This window comes from Antedon mediterranea, chromosome 11, assembly GCF_964355755.1.
Source record: "Antedon mediterranea chromosome 11, ecAntMedi1.1, whole genome shotgun sequence".
Classification (NCBI taxonomy): Eukaryota; Metazoa; Echinodermata; class Crinoidea; order Comatulida; family Antedonidae; genus Antedon; species Antedon mediterranea.
Window position 1 is genome coordinate 9188719 of NC_092680.1, and position 19382 is coordinate 9208100.

The window sequence follows — 19382 nt, forward strand, 5'->3', positions numbered from 1 at the left end:
TTACTGAATGCATTCAAACATTTACCATGTATGGTATTATAAATTCGTGTTAGTGTCAAAAGTCTGCTTTTGGAACTGAATGAAATGTTAAAATAACTATTAATATCATAATAGTTAAAAAGTAGCCTCAGCTCTGATAAAGTCTATTTTCTCCTCATGTTTAATACGGTAGTGGGGCGATTCGGCCCTGAGACGATTTGGCCCTGAGACGATTCGGCCCTGAGACGATTCGGCACACTTAAATTTATCGGCTGAAAATTTTTCCCCAAACTTTATTTTCAGAGAGACTACATGGGGTAGTACTACTAGGGATAAAGATACAATAAAGCAAACATTTTGAAAACAAAATGACCATTTTTAGTCACACGAAAGATGTAAACAAGTTACGCCCTCTGTTAGCCGCTTTGCGAATGCATGAAGTAAACAAGGTTTTCAAAGTAATAAATTGAATATAAAATTACTTTTTTTTAGTAATTTATTAATTATACAGTATATATTATATCAACATTGTCAATATTAATAAAATACGGATTGTTAGACACCTTTAAAAACTTGATAAATACCAAAAAAAATAAATGAATATGAATTTGGTCTAAAGTGAGACGTTTCGGCCCACAAAGTGGGATGTTTCGGCCCAAAAGTGGGGGCCGAATTGTCTCTGGGCCGAGTCGTCCTGGAACCTTTATACATTAATACAGTAACTGATACTGAGCTAATTCTTGAGTAACATGCAGAGCAGAAAGCAAATTATTGAGTTCACAAAAATGATATTGTCGAACGGAAAGATATTACAGTAGACCTACTAGTACTATAGTACATAATTTTATACAGACTTAATACAGTAGTGAGAAAGGTCTTCAATCAATCATGAATATTCATAACGTGTGTTAGTAAAAATCAATCAATTCCTTAAGAATTTATCATTAATATAAAGAAACACATTTCTTAATTAGCATACAGTATTTCCAGGTAAAATGTTGTTTGTAGAAGTGTTTTGGCAATTAGCCCATGTGCGTTATTGATAAGGTCCTCTATATAACTTGGCAACTTGCCTTCTAGATTCAGTTCTTTTCATTCTACATTTTTCCGGTCTTTTATTAAATATTTAATTATCTAAGGTTTTTAACTCCTGTACACTAAACACTCTGTTGAATAATATAATATTCTTGTATTACTGTAGTATTTGGATGTTGGTTATAATGGTTTTTTTACACATTTTTATACAAAAATTCCAACTTTTCTTCATTTATTTGTTCCTATTGATTTTTGTATTTCATTTTTTTCAAATACTGTATTTTATAATGAAAAAAAAAACAAAAACACACCCCCTAGAATAAGCGTACAGTACCCCTCCTTCCACTTCAAATAGTGACAATATATCATTTGTATCCTGCAACTAGGTTTATAAATGACCATTGACCTACAAGTTGACCACTTTAAAGGTACATTACCTAGCAGACAGGGTACTGCTGTCATAATATTTGTAATCATTCCACCACATTGTTTATTTTAAACATGAATTCTACAGTAAAGAGGTTAAAAATAAATTATTTTCCACAAAGAGCAGGCCTCTGATATTACTGTGTACTACACTGTACTTACTGTAGTTTCTCTGTTAAACACAGAGAGGTGTAATAAGCCGAAGGCCAGAGGGCATACTCCAGACTGAAAAGTGATTCCAACAGGAGGTGGAACCAAAAAGATGGCGGCTGTAAATGTGTTCAAAAACATTATTTTATATAGCAAAAAAGCACAGTGAAGTTTTTATAAAATTAAACATATTGTTTATTCGCAATGGAATGAATTATTTCTTTCCTGGTAATCTAGTATTTCTTGTATACGAGGATCATATCGAATGCGTTTATACGCTTCTTAACACGTTGTGTTGCGTATCATTCTCGCGCAGATACAGTAGGCTAAACACAGGCGTATAGTAGTGTGTACTGCGTATATCTGATTGTTTGATTGCAGACGCCATGTTGTTGGTTCCCTCTCCATGTAGAATCACTTTTTGAACTGCGATAAGGCCAAATAAAAAAATATACTTGTTAAGCGTCACACCCTCATAAATTTTCAGGGGCGGTGGGACGTTTTTTTTTTTTTTTTTACTTTTTATGGAGGTATATTTTTGCGCGGTGGACGTTTTGGCCCACTTTTTTTAGGACGAAACGTCAAACTTTTAAAATGCGAAACAGAACAAAATTGACTAGGCCTATGTATGAAATTATTATTGCCTATGACAAAATTGAGTTTTGTATTGTTTATATCCAGACGTATTAAAACATTAAATTTAATTGCCACCAAGCGAAATTGTAGGCCCTAGGCTAACTAATCCGTCGAAGCTGCTACCCCCGCCTCACTCATCGGCCATCCGCCGTCTCTCGCTCGACTCATCTATTCAGGAAATTCCCTATCGCGAGAAGCATGATTTGGTCTCAATAATACTAAATAGTGGGCTGATTTATAGTTTGAAAACAGCTTACGGCATTTCTTAAGTGAATTTTTATTCAACGTATTCATTCTTCTTTGATGAATCCTTAGCCAATTGCTGTGTAAATCAGTATAAATTAAAGTTGTGATGCAAAAAGTGTAATTCCACAGGTAAACCAGGCATAAGGAAACCCATCGCCCAACAGGACCTCGTGGTGTGCCGTTATGTATGGGGTGTTTCCAATTTACAAACCTATAAAAAAACGCGCTTCGACCACTGTGTAGGCAAAATATTTATTTCGTTAAATCCCTAAATTGATAATTGCGTATTCTGTAATCACGTGACTGATGATGTAATCCTCAGCAACGTACTAAATGCACATGATTTAATGTGTTGGGGAAAAAGCTTGCTGTTTACCACATTACATGATTCACAGTGCTATTCGCGTTTCCTTGACGTAAATCGGCGGCGTGTAAATGAAACAATTGTTTTCACCAAATTGCCATTGTCGACATAGAGCGATCGGCAGCTAGCGTTGGCTAAGCTAAAAAGTACGTATTTTTCAAAAATTACACTAGCCTAGCAAACATTTGCTTGTTTTGAAATTTTCAACTAGCAATTATGAAGAATCTAGCGTGAATTTCGAGCCCTACTCTGGAGCTGGGCCGGGCCGCTGAACTTTCCGTTGTATATGGGTGGTTAAAAAAAAAAAGAAAAAAAAGAGAGGCGGCTGGATAATCAGTATATAATATATATATATATAACAAGTATGTTTTTTTATTTGGCCTAACATTTGAGTTTGCTATCCAACCTTCGGCTATATAAAATCTTTGGTTGAAAATGACAGAAAGATGCACCTTTCCGCCAAAAGTATTTGCCCATTTCTGCTTCAAAATGCTATTGTTTTAAAATGTTTTTTTTTCATATTTTGTCCAGCCTCAATTGATTCTTTGGTGTTCTAATAAAATGTTTTGAGTACCTAAAACTCAAATCTATTCAGCTGTTCTACTATGCATGAAAATTGGACTCCATCACATAACAATTAACATTTTTCAATAAAATAGTTAAAAAGATTATTTATAAAATCCTTTGTTTATTGTCTTTTTTTTACAGTATCATCTTAAATATCTTTCTACCACTTTCATGAAATCATCATAATACTGTAACTTGATCATCGTTATTATCAATTTCATCATTATCTGGATCATTTAAATCATCACCATCAACATAATAATGAATTTCATCATCAACATCTTGATAATAATGAATTTCATCATCAACATCTTGATAATTATAAATTTCATCATCAACATCTTGATAATAATGAATTTCATCATCAACATCTTGATAATAATGAATTTCATCATCAAAATCTTGATAATAATGAATTTCATCATCAACATCTTGATAATTATAAATTTCATTTGTTTGTGACATCAACATATTGCTTAAAAACCCAAGACAAGTGAGAACATGAATCCTTTGTAAATAATGGTGGTAGTGTCATACAAGGTCAACTTTAATTGGCTAGACAGGATCAAATTAATTAAAGCTAGCCAATGATTGCTATCCTACCTTGTAAGTATGACCTGATGGGATAATATTAATTAAATTGTAACCAATGGTTATAGCTACAATAGCCATAAAAGCTATAAAAATAGAGTTATGCTAGGCCTGGAATACTAATTAAAGGCTGGATGGATCTTTATAGTTTAGATAGAATGTTATCTCATATACAATACATACTGAAACATGTAATCAATTTTAAATGTAGTTGGTTGTTTATGTAAAGACACTAGACCTACGTTTTCTCGACCTACTGTAATTTAAGGTCACACACTACGTTTTATGTAAAAATAAATACTATATGGACATTTTGCGATAGTTTTTTTCCGTCTTTAAACGGTTAAAAAGGTGAAAAATAAGGCGATTCTAATATTTATAGCTGCCTGTTATAAATCCCAACATGCATTGCGCGCGGATTGATATTCTCATATTGTGATGTGATTTACCCACTTCGATCGATCACGTGAAAGGTAAACAAATAGAAGAAGAACCGTAACTTTTTAGCGAAAATACGAGGTGAATTTTATAAAACAAGAAGTGAAGGAAGGCTACAGAGAGACGACTTCTAATGAAAACAGGAGGACAAATAACCTCATAAGCTGCACAAACTTACTGTAGTGGCAGAAAAAAGATGCTTTTATCAAACTATGATGTAACTTTAGTAACAATGCTTCATGTTTTTTTTTCCAATGGCAAATTTGATCTTAAATTGTGCACAGTTAAACCCAACTGAAGAATGATTAATATTATTCAAAATTGTAACATTTTCATAATAAACTATTGTACCAAAACAGACCTTTTAGGAATATAAGTAATTCGGTCTTACTTACCCTATTTAGAATACGGTAATGGAGTACTGTAGCACTAGCAGTCGAACGATGTCCAAAGCTGGAAGTATCCTAGGCTCGAAGTAAATAAACTATGCACAGAGTGTAGGAGTAACAATATCCACACGAAGCGCGTAGTACGTGCGCAGTGTAAAGCCTAGGCCAGTTCAGGACGATATATATACAACGGTACAATAATTGAAACATGATAACATACAGTAACACGTAATAAAATATGAAGTAAAGTTAAAACGCTAATATTGAAATGTAATGTGCTAATAATTAGAACAACTAATTATCGTAAAACTAGTAAAAACTCGCTAATGATTTGCTCATAAAAATGAGAGAGAGATCGCTCGTTGCGCGTTCGCTATATTTACAACGACAGCAATTTGCATAACCTCTACGCGCTGAGCGCACACACGCAAATATGTGTGTGAAGTTCCTACAACTTATTACTGAAAAGCTGAATCGAAATTAATGAAGAGAGAAGAAAAAAAGATTTCTTTCCTTTTATCTTCCTATTTTTGTTGTTTTTAAAATTTAACTGGAGTGCACCCTCTATCAATGCTTTTGTTTTATATGATAACATTATGTTAATTATATTTGTCATTTCTGCATTATCGACTTCAGTCCATGTCATTGCACATGATTAAATAGTAAGTACCACTATCAGTGCACCCTCTACAGTTGAATTTAAAAGCTTATCTATGGCGACACTTAATAAATAGATGTTTAGTTAGCAATGCATGATTGAAGTGCTGAAGGGAATTAAGAACAAGTGGGAATTACTATATATTACATGATTAATTGTGGCTCAGATTTAAGGTAACATCTTTGATGATTTGTTGTGCTTGTTTATTAAATGGATCCAGTCTTGGATGTTTAACAATTGGGCTATACTGTATTTTGCTCTTACGGAGAAAATATGTTTTTACAAATTATCAAAACAATACTGTAGCTAACCGTGCTAATTGTTTTAAAAGTTAAAGTTGATAAGCCTAATAAGTACTGCATCAACGGCCATTACGCATAATCCTGATGGTCTACTGTATGAGCACCAAACAAAGTGATTTGAAGGTTGTTGGTTCGCATCCTAACTGAGAACAATTTGCAATTGTTTTGATAGTTAAGTTTTATCATTATCTTTGTTAATGTAATTATTTCAGCTTTTGCTGCTTTTGAATATTTTTATATAATATACCGAAAATTAATAAATAAATAAATTAAAAATGAAAAAAACAAAAATAAATGTATTCTGGAGCTGTCATTCATAGGCTACCAATAACACTTCCGGTTTATAATTTCAGCTTTATGGATTTTTTCTGGTTCTTATTGAAATTGTGTAGTACTGTACGCCATTAATTTATACAGGGAAATCATTTTAGAAGGAAGTAGTGAGAGTGTTTGTTGGAAAATAAAATGATATGTATAAACTGTGTTAACAGCTTAACCTAAAGGTGATATAATCAAATAGATCGTTTTCTATTAACCAATGAAAGTGAGTGCGTAAAAAGTTTAAATGTGTCTTTCATTCTTACCTTTTCCTATGTCGACACAATTCAGGATGTACTAATGAGTCATGTTACATTTCCGTTGAGATGTAAGAAATTTATTTTAAAATGCCATAATTGAGGTTTAAATGGGTAAATCTACAAACATGAAAACATTTTTTGTGTGTGTTCAGAATGCATTTAGAACTAATATTGGACATTTTAATATTAATATTTATTTGTACAGGATCCATATTAATGAAAGTGGGGAGAGAGAGGAGAAGAGTGTACCAATGAGGCTTAAGGCTGAGATAAAATCGTGAGCGAGAATGACATGACTTTTCAAAGCATTCAATTCAAAACATTTCATTTAGAAAATGTCATTTAAAACATTTCATTTAAAGCATTTCATTCAAAATATTTCATTCACATATCGCGTCATCAAATTTATATCAACAAAATATTGCATAAACGGCGTTCCATATAAAATACAGATTCACAAAAACATTGGTGGATACTCCCAGGAGGTTAAGGTTCAAATGTCATATTTTATTTTTTAAATGGTTTGTTAAGGAGCTCCCCTAAAATGGAATGTGTTCTTGTAAACATACAGTATCTAGACTAGTACTGTAAATTCCTGTACACAAGCAAACAATTGTAAAAAATTTAAATTTCTGAAGCAGCGCAGTAGAATGAAAATGTTATACCAGGAAACATTTATGTCTACAGAGAATGCCTAAAGTTTCTAACTTGCTTTTGCCCTTTGACCTTATGAAATTTATGATTTATAATGTTATTAACTTATAGACAAATTTTGAAATGGTGGTTCTGTAAACTTGGTCTTTTAATTAATAGATACTGTAGAATACGTTTAAAAACACTGCAGTAACTGTATAGATTATTAAAATCTTTAAAAATTCTATTCTTCTGAGGTTACACAAGGTACTACAGTATAAAGCTCTGTTTAAACTATCAAACTTTATGTGATAAAAAAATGTGGTCATATATGGATCACTACCATATTTAAACATATACAGTATCACAACCATATTTGGGCACATCATCACACGTTTAGTGTAGACAGAGCTTAAGATGAAACTAAAAAACTGAATGAAAGAAAAAACCCCAATTGAATATTATAAACAAACAACCATGATGAATAAATGCAGTAGAACCCCCATTAAGGAGACACCTAAAGCCATTCATTAATAGTTGGCAGTATTTAAAATCATGAAAATGTGCCCCTTAATGGGGTGTCCCCTGAAAGAGGGTCATATACTTCATTGCTGCTATATAGATTATAAAAATAAAATAATCTGAAATGAAATATGAGCAAAAATCACTCATTCTTTCTAAAGAAACTGTACCCAAGTTATGTTACTCATTTTATAAGGATTTGTTAAAATAACTCGTGGAATATGAGTAATCATTTCAAAATTGGCAATTAATGATTTGTTTAAAGTTTACTGTAGGTCTACAGCCTTAAAATGTTATGTGAAACTAAGATATTTATTAAGTAATTTATTTGCCATCATTAACTATATAATTGGGACCTCCTGTGTTTTACCTTGGCATTTCCTTATATTTCACACAACCTTCTTGTAAGATTTTTTTACTATAATTATAAAAAGGTCAAGTACTTTTGATACTTAAAATGTGGCAAATTAGCAAAGTAATAAGTTATTGATATGTTTTTCTTTTATTCCATCTAGGCATATACTGTATTTAGATTTCATATTAAAGCCTTGTTCCCACTAGGACATAACGCAACAAGTTAATTATATGTGTTGACCAATGACAAGTGACATTGCAGATGAGCTTGGACAAATGGTGGCTTGTAATGGTCAAATACTGCTGGTGCATCCTAAATGTTTAAGTCCTACTTAGAATCGATTAAATTAATCTGTGTCATTTACTTAGCGACGTCTTTATTTACCTATTTACCTACAGTAGTGCTGAAATTAGGGTATTGTTTTGCCTAAGGTGATGTGGTGTTGCATAGTATTTAAATCAAGGTCACATCATAATTAATATCGTAAGTGTTCACACTCTGCAATTTGATCAATGAATGTTAGTATTACAAATACAAACCCATTTTTGTTTATAACGTGCTACTGTTCCAACCTACAGTAGAGAAAAATGTGGCTTGGTGTGTCACTTTCGCCACAGGTACAATTTCATAATTATCTTAATTTTTCGTTTCCTACTGTATTTATTCAGCTCAAGGAATACAATTTGTGTAGGTTGAAATAGGCCATTTGTGAGATTTTAAACCTGTGCAAATATACATACGATGATCAGATATATAAAATACAATGATATTGCAGATTACATTTTATAACTAGAAAGCCACTCCGAGAGTGCATACCTCCGCCTACTGTAAAATTCTCCTACATAAGATTTCTCCGGTAAAAAAAATATATGTATATATTTGTGTGTGTCTTAATGCTGTTTGTGATTGAGGCTAATTTCACTACAAGCATGTGTATGCAAGTTTGGTGTAATGGTTATGTAACAAGCCTTTCAATTAACAATAGCTTCAATTGACTAACAATAGAACAGCAACGCGAAAATCAAACGAGTGAATTTGAAAAGAAATAGGTTTTTTAAACTACTCGCATCAAAAAACATGCACATTAAATCAAATTATGTTTTAAAATTACAAATCACAAATTATAACTCTTGTCTCTCGTACAAAAATGAAGTTTTTTGGACAAGTAGTTCTCGAGAAAATGCAATTTCAGTTTACTTGTTACTTTAAGACTGCTCACCGGCTTTTGAAAAATTCTGTCCTATCTTTTAACACTAGCAGGTCTGAAAAGTATACTCAAAAAGTGGTCCAGAATTGGGACCATGGTCCCAAATGGTCCCAAAATTTAATGGAATGGTCCTTGACCACATATCTGTATAATCGTTTTGGTAAATCTTTTAAATAAGTAAGTGAATAAAATTGGCACAAATTTTCTTTAAAATTGCATATCAATTGTCATTGAAAATCAGTGATGCACATACTAAAACTAACGATTACTACTACTACTACTACTACTATTTTATTTGCGATTACAAGATATGGTCGCACTTTTCAAATTTTAAACATGACTCTGAAATCAAATATACAGGTATCATTCTAATTCATAAAATATGTAACAGGTCTTATTATTTTAATATCATGACAAAACTTGTAAATTTACTGTAAATTGGTAATTCTTCCATCCATTAAAAAAAAATATAATACATTTTCTCATTTTCAAATTGATCAAAATACTAAACTTATAATACAATGTCTAGTGTTATTTTGCATTGAATTAATTAGCATTCAATACAATATGCTGTTCACATGATATGTTGTTACAGTCATCTACTAATAATTTCACATTCAAATTAACAATTTGTCATGGCAATGTCTACGTCAGAAGCTAATTTGCACTGTGCCACAAAGATGAAAATACTTTCAATACAGGACATAATATACTAAAACACACTCGGTTATCTTAATGTCTGTTTGTGGCGTAGTCATCAGCGTAAAACTGTTTGTCTGCTTGGAACAGTGTTCAATGATGCGTGGTGACCTAAAGAAAGATTGTATTTTCTGTCAGTGATGATCAACTAAATTTAGCAATGATATTTAGCAGATCATTTATTTTTCCTTCTGAAATGTTGTTATAAATAAATTTTTGATATTTGACAGATGCAAATGTGCAGTTATTAATAAAGAATGACGATGCTTAATTTGTTGTTTTTTTCTGCCTTCTGGGCTAGTGAGTTACTAGCCCACTTTGTCATTTTGCTGCTACAGTACATCTTGAAATTGAAAACAAATTATATGAATTTTATTTATTTTCTCATCATGGGTGACCTCTCAAATGTTATAGTTTTGATAGGTTAACAACTGCAATACATTTTTGATTATTAATTACTGCAAATTAAAAAGACTTCTTTCACTTTCAAAATTAATAACTTTTAATTGAGATGTTAAAACATTCGTATCACAACTATATAATACAGTACATGTTAATTAACTTCCCAACCTTGTATTGTGTATTGTATCACAATGTTTAGAAATTCTACCCAGACCATAAGCTCATTAGTCCATCTAATAAATGACACACTCAGTGAGGTCGGCCAGTGTCAAACTCAAGTTGAGTAAGCTACTAGAGCTGAGCTACAATTATCTAAGCATGTGTGATGTGGTTTGGTCTGAATGACGCTTTCTCACCAGAATGACAATTACACAAATAGTATGTACGTGTTATGGATGCGACACACACAACATGGTTTGTTTATTACTGCCTCTGTTGTTATCTCAATTAGCAATAAAATTTAAGGTTGTATTGTATATAGCTCGAATAAAGCGGTTGAAGTCCATATATGTACTGTGTTATCATCTGTACCTTCCAAAAAAGAAAAGCTTGATAAAATATAAGTATGTTAACTGTTACATAAAGTTTCTTATGATACAGTAGGGTGCCTGTTTCTACTGCCAAGACAAATACTGCTGTAGTATTACAGTATACTTTATAATTTTTACTATACTTTTTTTTCAGCAGAAATAATTGTGTTCATAAAAAATACACCATATTCAAAATATAATTGTTTACGGTGAACTCTCAATCATTTGTGGATTTAATATGGAACTAGTACTGCCTTAAAAACTCTACACTATCAAACTTTATGTGACAAAAATGTTATGTGCCCATACTATATGGACATGATGTTATATCACTACCATATTTGGGCATATCACTACCATATTTGCGAACATCACATTTTTTTTGTCAAACTAGTTTGATAGTGTAGATAGAGCGTTATGAGTTAATATGTGATATTTTTTCACCTTAAAACATAATAAACCTACTGTTTTGAATACCTGTACTGTAGTGTAGCATACCGTAATAAAATTCATTTGTTTTTGTAATAAATTGTTGACATAATATTTTTGGTTCCTTTTTGTGACCAGATACAGACAGTAAGTTTATTGTATGCATTCAATTGGAACGTGTCATTTAATATTTTTTTCTTTGGAATTATGATTTTAATCCTGCCCTAGATTTTATGCGGAAATTCTTTAACTTATCAAAACATCTACAAGTAAAAACATGATATTTGATAGCATTCCAGGAATTATATGAGGTTTATCAATATTTTCTATGGATTCCCTCCCCCATCTGATTTATTTTTGGATGTTCACAAAATATAATTTTTTTAATAAATTGAAAATGATGATTTAATAAATAGAAATATCTTCTTGATCCATATTTTATAAATCATATTTATATTTAATTGCAACATTTGCCAAATATCTTTTATACCTAAATTTAGACATGCTAATGTCAAATGATTTAAAAGAAACATGAAAATTATATTAAAACAGACAGTTTCCCTCCAGTAGTGTTGTTAAAAGGAAGACCCTCAAAATAATTGTTCTTGATTTGATCTTGAACTGATTTTAGATAGAGTGAAGGTCATCTACTCTTTATTCTTTTCCTATTTCTCAATGCCTTTTAAATTTCTTTTTTAAAATTTATAAAATGACAATACTTCCGGCTTGCTGAAGCGCTAATATGAGATCCTATCAAATTAATTTATAGAAAACCTCTTGGGTTTTATAAATTAAAACATTTTCAATTGCAATTATATTTATTTAGTTTGGCAGTCTTGCATCATTCATTGAATTAATTTCCCAAAACATTGTTTACAGTCCACTGTGAATTGACCAACCGACTCAACCCTTTTGGGCCTTTCCAGGTTTATCCAAATGGTAACAAAAATAATTAGCTTAATTGTGGGTCTTTTGGCAGAAACACATACTGTAATAAATATATACGACTGTAGTATATATATCAGACTATTTCAAATATCATAGAATATTTTGTTTACATAATGTTTGTAACATCCATTGCAGAAGTATATTCTCAACAGGGTATCATATTTAAATTGTGCAAATTGATTCAAGAATCAATAGTAGCAAACATTCAGTATTTACAGTAGTATGTTGTGGCGTCGTTTCTATAGATTAGTAATTTAATTCATATTAATCCTATTCCTATGAGCAGTTCTTTAATTTAAAATTAATTATTATTCTATTTGAGGAAATGTCCCTTATTGTATAGCTTGGCATTTTTAATATGTTACTGAACATGTTATTAACATATTATTCTAAATTTTAAACTTAATCAAATGGAAGTTGAAACATGAAAGTATTTAATGATCTGGTCCTTTTTTTCCTTATTTTAAAAATAATTTGTGTATATTTGTTACACTTGTTGTTTTGTTTGTTGCAATTTTAAAAGTAAAATTTATAAAAGTTTATTTTTAAATTTAGTTGTTCTCTTGTTTATTGTTCTTAATTTTAACAGCCTTTTATATTTAGTTTGCCCGTGGAGTAATTTGCTGATCTAATTCTAAATATATGAGAAAAAAAATTATTCCAAAACATTTTCAATTTTTAGTTTTTCATTTTCACTAAAGTACATTTACATTACTGGTTTTCCCCACATACACAAAATAATGTTTTTTTTTCAATCATGCGCATTTATAAGTAATCTGTGCATACTTTGTCATCTTTCACAGTTAATTTTTTTTCCAAATTATGTTTATTTATAAATCCTATGTCTGTTTTCATCTAAAGACATGGATATTTTCGTCTCAAACACAGAGATATTGTTGTTATGTAGGTGACCTTTTCTATATGAAGGTCACGTTTCATTGCTAGCAGGCAGTTCTTGATTTGACCTGTCACGTCTGCTGTCCTACAGCAGCAGCAACATAAATTAAAGAAAGCTCAACTCTTATAATACTGCATGTTATCACATTCAACGCTACAACAACTTTCTCCTCACACTTTATGGAATTTATATAAATTGATATTACTTCTCTCCATGTGGAAGTTGGCAAGGTATGATTTTCAAAAGGCACTGTTTTGTTGTTATTGTTCATTAGATAATCAATTGATTATTTCTGTTGAACTTGAGAACAGATGTTAGCTAAGATTTTAATCAATTCAATGTGGCAACTCATTGACTTCTCTTCATATTTATGTACATCATAGGCTTATATTACGCATGAGTCAGTCATGTAACAGAATTAAACACCCAGTGTGATAAAGGCTAGGTGGTAAATATCTACTTATTCAGTGATATAGGCTTGTTAAATTGAGCATGAAAAGACATGAACTAGAGATCTTATTTATACAAATACAGCAGTTTACGTCTTTTGAATTTCTGTTTAATTCAGTGAGATTTTATAAGTTTGATTCATGTATTTTACTTTGACAACTGTGCACTGAGTGAATTTATATATTTTACAGGTGCATTCATTATGCAATACAGTAATAACAAAAGATGATTCAGGTTGCTCTTTAGGTACGTCCACACTAGCATAGTTATGATTTTGTATGCTACGCAGTGTACAACTCCATACAGTAGGTGTGAACTAGGAAAAGCCACCACCTTATAGGACAGCTCAAAGTACAAAATTAGTGAATGACGCTTGTACTATACGAAAGTTATGCATCAATGTTTACCCCCAGCCAATCAAATTACTATTGCATACAAGATGTTCGCCCAAATCTGTTACACTAAAGCATTAGTTAAGCAAGTCTGAACACTTCGCTGTTACAATAACTAATTATAATATGACATTGCGGGTGTTTCGAAACTAGCGACCTGAGACCAGAGACCCGAGACCCAATACGAAAAGGGAGACCCCACTATACGAAAAGGGAGACCCCACTCTACGAAAAGGGAGACCCCACTATACGAAAAGGGATACCCCACTAACACTATACGAAAAAGGAGACCCCACTACACAAAAAGGGAGACCCCAAATATACGAAAAGGGAGACCTCAAATATACGAAAAGGGAGACCCCAAATATATGTAAAGGGAGACCCCAAATATACGAAAAGTGAGACCCCAAATATACGAAAAGGGAGACCCAAATATACAAAAAGGGAGACCCAAATATACGAAAATGGAAAGCCAAAATATACAGTTATTACGTCGGCCCAGAGCCGCCTTAACTGTAAAAACTCAAAACCAAAGTTTTGTTCACAGTCAGTGTTTTAGGTCGGCCCAGGGTCGGCTTTCGAACGTTCACTAGAGTTGTTTTCCGCCGAACAGGAAGATTCAGGCAGCTCGCTTGGCATGCTGGGAAGGGGATATTCTCAAAACACAATATAGTTGACCCTATGAAGGCAACCCAAACAATTTAAGGGCCTGTTTCTATTGAAAAATAAAAAAAGAACGGTTTTTTGGAAACCGGTTTCGGCTGTTGTTTATAAATAAAGATCGCGTTGCAGCTCAATTTTTACTCCAATAAAACCGGTTCCGTCCATGTGCGTTCGTTATGAATGACGTCATTATATACACCACAATGCAGTTCGTTAGGCGGAAGCGCGATTTGATCGAGGTCATGCTTACTTTTTTTCGCATAGCGCGATCCCCAAGAAATAGCATCCATTTCATCATAGAAGGGGGAATTATTACCTGAAACGTTATTGTGGTCCTTGGTTAAAGTATAGGTACGTCGCACCCTCTGATAATTGTCAAGTTGAACTCGTCTATTTTTCACGCGCTTTACAATATTCTTAAAAACAAGTAGGCCTAAGTATACGTGAGTCTTTCTTCCGACTCCCGACAAGTCCCCTCATCTTCTTTCCTTCACATATTTTTTACGAACCTCGTAATGGCATCGGTCAACATTTTTTAGTTAAATAAAATACTCACTATCTAGAGAAATAAAAATGACTTAGGCCTAGGTCCGATGACCGCAATCATCCCAGTGCAGCAGACTGCAGAGTTCAGTTTTTGGGGTCAAATTGAGACCGCGATTGTGTTGCAGCTAAAAATTGCTCCGCGGAAACCGGTTTCAGAATGGTTCTTTGCGATCGAGACCGCAATCAATTGGGGTTTTTGAAACCGTTTTTAAGATCGGTTCTTTTTTGTGGTTTTTTGTGGGGACCCATTTCTGCTGGCAATAAAAAACGGTTCTTGAAAAGAACGGTATTCAAAACCGTATTCTCTGCTCTATAGAAACAGGCCCTTTATCATTATCCAATATGACACATTACACAGTTAAAACAGATGTTATAAACATCTGGATTCTTTAATATACAGCCGAGAATGTTACATTCTATTTTTACTTCTTTCTGCATTAATTTAATTAATATTTACATTTTATAAAAATAGATGGGAAACCACCACAAAAGATTTAAATATATCATTATTTCTATTGACAGTCGATTCTCTAAACTTTCATCAATGCAACAACGTACTCCCGCCCTGGCTAGTATCTGGGCTACTAATTATATACACGACCCTTGTTGCCCTTACTAGCGGCGCGAGTGATTTTTTTTTTGCTAGGATAGTATAGTGGCGTCCCTTTTCGTATATTTGGGGTCTCCCTTTTCGTATATTTGGGTCTCCCTTTTTGTATACAGTATTTGGGGTCTCCCTTTTCGTATATTTGGGGTCTCACTTTTCGTATATTTGGGGTCTCCCTTTTCGTATAGTGGGGTCTTCCTTTTCGTATAGTGGGGTCTCCTTTTTCGTATTGGGTCTCAAGTCTCGGGTCTCGAAACACCCATGACATTGCTTGCGATACGAAAGCAAAACTCAATGAATGATATTGTAGTTAACAACACAGAGGTATAACTTTGTCCTTTAACTTTTGTGTGTGTAAACACAGATCATTAGAATCCTACCAGTAATAATAAATCAGATAGATAACATGTACATTCATGTAGGAAGTGAATAATATAATTATGACAACTTTATTTATTCATTTAAGTGCATGTATGTCAACAACATGCTTAGTAATTAATTAAAGCACACTATTGACATTATACAACCACAAATTGATTGGCTAATTACTGGCAAGCATCTGTATAAATCCCCTGCTGTTTTTGGTTTGTTTACATTGTGGTTTATTTGTAGATATTCATTTCACTACATCCATCATGACTTGTGTTGTTTAATAATATTGTGATTTGTATGGCAGATTACCCATTGTTAGTTTTATTCATGGAGGAAAACATTTATTTTTATAGGTCTTTAGTTGATAACAATACATTTAAAAGACGTATTTTATATTATTCAATTTGGAGGTGTTTAATTTGATTATGAAATATTATGTAATTTAATTTAAGACTTCAGTATTTTATACAGATGGTATTTTGCCAGAATCTTATGCCTTAAGCCATAGTTACTGTACACCCATTCAATCAAAACTGACTGGCTATTTATTGGATTACATTGTGTGTAGACAATAAGGTCAATATTGATACATTGATATTAATACTCTCTGCAGTGTTCTCCTCTAGCCATATTTGCTGGAAACGAATTGCTCCCCATCAGAGTTTAAATTTAGCAAAAATATTGGTATGAGTAAAACATACTTTAACATGCACGCATTATAGCAAAATATCCTGTACTGATGATATGAATAAAACCATGTTTACTGTATATGAAATAAATAAACTGAACAACTAAATGGCATACACTTCCATCTACAGTATAATTTCCCTATTAAAAAATCTCCCAGCCACTCAAAATAAAATTAAACCCTCTTTGATTCAGTTTTACAATACTGTACAAGATACAAGGCCAGAGGATAGTACCCTCCACTGACACTGACAGTAGTATTTATGTGCAGTCATGTGTGTAAAATATATTGTTATCATTACTGTTACATTTGTGTTGTTACTGTAACCATGGAGAAATAAACTGTAACTCACTCTGATTAACCATGTTATTTACGATTGGCTACACATACATTTCTAATAAATTATGAATGATTTACCCTTATATATAAATAATAGATGCATAAGAAACTGTTTTGATGAGTCAACTCGAAGTAGTAAACATGACCTCAATCCAATCGCATTTCCGCCTAACGAACTGCATTGTGGTACAGTATATAATAACATCATTTATAAAGAACGCACATGGATGGAACCGATTTTTTATTTGAGTAAAAATTGAACAGCAACATCATCTTTATTTATAAATAACTGCCGAAGCCGGTTTCCAAGAAAACCATTATTTTTATTTTTCAATAGAAACAGGGCTATCATGATGTCACAGAATTACACCCACATTCCTCCCGAGTGAATGTGGCCTAGGGTTTATCAAAATCTTTAATTAAACGACTCCTGATCAAATGTTATGGATTATTGTATATAGTACTGTACCTCTAAAAGCAGGTAATTATATAGTATGACATGGTTATTACTGTATGTTTTAAACACTTAAATCTTTCGACAATTACTGTAATAAGTCACAAGGTACAGTACGAGAGTTTTGAATGAATCTCTTATTTCAAGAAATGTTGGTTTATTTGGCAGTATAATGTTATAAAGGCGCCATCATATGACCTCTAGGCCTTCCATTTGTTGAACGATGACAGACATGCAGACATAAAAAATTATCCTAAACTAGTAACCATGGTGATAATCATTTAAAATTGTAAACATGCTCACTGCTTCAAACTTAATTCTACTGCTTTTTTTTGTTTCGGTCTTTGAAATTCTTTAATGTCGATGTTATTGTTATTATTTATTGTACATATAATTTTTAAACATAGCCCTACAGTAAAGTTTGTCACATTGCCTGTAGTGTTGGTTCTCAGAAGTTCTATTCTCTCTATATTTTAAAAAGACATGACCACGCCTACAGTATCCGGATCCAACAATTGGCCTATAGATTAGTACCGTATATTTCGGTGTATAAGTCGCACATGTGTATAAGACACACCCCCTAAATGAGAGTAAAATATCGGGTATTTTTTATATCGTCGATGTATAAGACGCACTTTATATTTCATCAAAACAATTTTTTTTAAAATTGTAAATGTAATCAATATATTGTAATAATATATTTGGTTATATCTACAACGGCGTCCTTTATTTAGGTTTTTTCTTACCTAGGCTCGGCTGCGCCCAGCCTCAACAAGTTCTTTCTAACTTGTTATTCATGAGTTTAGCACCCGCAACATCGAGTGCATGACCGTGTGTGTAACACGTACTTGTGTGGGCTAGCCTCGCTCGATCATTTCGAGAGGGCGCACATTTTCACGGACAATCGTATTCGATTAGTATCTATGTATCCGAGAAGTGTGTACGCTAGGTCCATGCTATAATCACCTGGAGAATGTACTAGTCGAATACCGTACACCATGTGGCCGCCAAGAAGAAGGGCTTGCGCTGGGGGTACGGTGATCGTGCGTATAACTATAAATAAATACTAGCCTAGCTAGGCTATTCCAATCGTAAACGTTTACAAATGAAATTTTATCGTAGCGCCTACAACAGCTCCATAATGAACAAATCTTTTCATCATATTTAGTATAACATCATGCTAAAATGCCTTGAAAACTAGGCAGAAGCAGGTTGCCGTTACGTTAGTATACTGTAGCTAGGCCTAGCCTACTCAGGCCTAGCAAACGAGGTGACGATATGTACAATCTGTGTGGTGAGGCATTTATGTTCGGTGTATAAGACGCACCCTTAATTTAGAGGTCAAATTTGCGTGTCAAAAGTGCGACTTATACACCGAAATATACGGTAAATGAATGGGGAAAAAACCAAGAAGGGAATAGCAAAAGAAAAGATTTTATCACAATTTCAACAAATAGTGTAGGACATTGGCCATCAAAAAGGAGTAAAAAAAGATTTTAAATAAATTATAGCTTCGTAGGAAAACTACAGTTTACATAATAAATTTATGTTGACTATAAAACATATTTAAACCCTCTAAATTTCAAGCTATTGACAGCATTAGAAATTATAGACGCAAATTCAGTTTTCAGTTCAGTTTTTATCTTTAAGTAAGCACTTTAACAATTCCCTAGAGATATACCTGTACGTAAGTGGCAAAGACTATCACATGCATAATTTAATAATCTGCATGTAATTATCGTTATGATGCTAAATTGTTTTTGAAATAAGATCTATGTTATTGAAACATCAACATTTGTAGAAAACAATATGGCTGGATAGTATTATTTTACAAGTTAATAAGCTACATTATGGATGGGAGAGAGGCTTTAAATAGGGCTGTTTAATTT

General features: G+C 32.6%; 1 protein-coding gene across 6 annotated transcripts in view; it reads left to right on the plus strand.

The window, feature by feature from the left end:
• LOC140062972 (uncharacterized) overlaps nt 1–19382 on the plus strand; it is a 51590-nt gene that overhangs the window by 1743 nt on the left and 30465 nt on the right. The window contains exon 1 of one of the 6 annotated variants that reach the window (XM_072109383.1): nt 5457–5652. The exons of 4 other annotated variants lie outside the window; for them this stretch is intronic. The gene's annotated coding sequence lies outside the window, so the exon portion shown is untranslated. Of the gene's footprint in view, nt 1–5456; nt 5653–13102; nt 13213–19382 lie in introns of those variants that run through there. One more of the 6 variants, XM_072109384.1, reaches the window with a different exon arrangement.